Source organism: Stomoxys calcitrans, chromosome 1, assembly GCF_963082655.1.
Source record: "Stomoxys calcitrans chromosome 1, idStoCalc2.1, whole genome shotgun sequence".
Lineage (NCBI taxonomy): Eukaryota > Metazoa > Arthropoda > Insecta > Diptera > Muscidae > Stomoxys > Stomoxys calcitrans.
In genome coordinates, this window is record NC_081552.1 from 244,943,905 (window position 1) to 244,945,921 (window position 2,017).

Consider the following 2,017-nt stretch of genomic DNA (forward strand, 5'->3'; position numbering starts at 1 on the left):
CTCCCCACCCCCCTAACAACCACCAGAAACTAGCCGATCTGTACAACTTTGAAGTTAAATTAAAGCTATTTGACTGACAACGGACCTAAGTGTCCCGTTCGGAGTTGCAAACTTCTCACAATTTGGCATATTACCCTTTGTCATGGTGTAGTGTTTGATTAATTTTTAATTTTCACACAAACTCTTCGTTTTTTCTTTCATTTTTTGTTTTTAGTTTCGCCTTTACACTTAACTTGCCTTTGTGGGATTGGGGATACACGTTTGTCACTTTTTTTTTGCAACTTTTAGCAATTCAGTTCAAGTTTCATTTCATACATGCTGAAGTTTTTTTATTGCGGATGTTTGTTTATTACGACACTGCAGGTTCGCACGAAATGCGTTGATATTTTCCCTGATACGACGAAGTCTTATCGTTTTGTGGTAATTTTTGTATTAATGAAAATAGTCTTTGTGATATCGAATTCATATTTCTTTTTTCTCTCGGACTCATTTGTTATTACAATTTTTTTTTGTTTTTGATTTCTTGTTTCTTGGCCGCCGACTTTGAAATTTATCAATCAAAACTGTGGGCTTGTGGAATATTGAATGACTTTATCTCTGTTTTGTTGTTGTTGTTGTTGTTCACATTGCTAATGTGAGAAAATTTGCCATTGCCATAGCATGAGATCAGATTACATGGAAATCGAAATGATACTGAGTTCCAGTTGGAGTTAAAACCAAATTGCCGCCGCCAGCTTGGCTCTGTGTGGTTGCTGCATTTCTTTGGCTCTATGGGGCTACGTTGGTGATTGATATGCCGATGGAATCTTGAAATGTCTTTTGAACGCGACGGCTACTGTGCAGAAACTTGGGTGTGGATTATGGTAGTCCAAAACAAGTTTAGCATGAAGATATCTCTTACAGCCACCTGCAGATGCAAAGAAATAAAAATTAAATTGTCATGTGAAAATCCAGGTTTTTTTTTCATAAATTTATTTATTAAAAATTTTAATCAATATTTGAAAAGTAAAAACGTGAAAAGTTCGGATACCCACCAGCATGGATAATTTATAATAACTCCACAACCACATCCATAGTAATATACAAAGGAGGGCTGGTCTGGATCATATTTGATTTGGGTCCCGAGAATTTGATTTGACTTCTTGAGCCCCTTAAAGCCTGAATTTTCATCCGATTTGGCTGAAATATTGCATGACACTCAATAACTGTACCAAGTGCGGTCCAAATCAGTCTATAACCAGATATAGCTCCCATGTTGTAGCCCGGCCGAACTTATCCTGCTTTTACTTGTATGGGCTTAAGACCCAAAGTCAACATATTGGTCTATATGCCAGTTATATCCAAATATAGTCCTATCTGACCCATTAAAGAACTTCACCTGCGTATAGAAGAAATACGATTCCGTGCAAAATTTCAACTCAATATCTCGATTTTTTAAGACTGTAGTGTGATTACAACTGACGGACACACGGACATCGTTATATTGCCTTACAATTTTTCGACGATACGAAGTAAATACACTTGTAGGGTCAGAAATGGATATTTCGATGTGTTGCAAACGGAACGCACAAAATGAGTATAGCCCTTATCCCATGGTGGTGGCCATAAAAACAAGTAAAGGCGTGATAAGTTACAAACCGAATCTTGGGTACCCACCACCATGGATTCCCCAAACAATCGACCTATGATCCACCTATGACGCTGAACGCCTGCATTCGAATCCTGACGGAACTTCGGACAAAATTCAAAGCGGTGGTTATCCCCTCTTAATGCTGGCGAAATTTGCGTGGTACCATACCATCCATGGTCATGTAAAAAATTCTCCCCAAAAAGATGTCCCACTGCGGCATTTCGTACGGACCCCCAAATATCTTTCATTTGAATCCTATATAGTCATGGTCGGCTGATATGCCCATTTGGGGGTATTTGGGGGTGAGGCGACCTCCCATTACTTGGTCCTAATTTTGCATGCCATATTTGTAATCTGCTGCCTGATACTTTTCATTTGAGTCCCATA

The 2,017-nt window shown here is 38.7% G+C and overlaps 1 long non-coding RNA gene across 1 annotated transcript; it reads left to right on the top strand.

Moving 5' to 3' along the window:
- The first annotated feature begins 219 nt into the window (after window positions 1-219).
- Window positions 220-949, top strand: LOC106088874 (uncharacterized). The gene is made up of 2 exons (XR_001221523.2): window positions 220-420; window positions 660-949. It is a non-coding gene; the product is annotated as an uncharacterized LOC106088874 (long non-coding RNA).
- The last annotated feature ends 1,068 nt before the right edge of the window (window positions 950-2,017 follow it).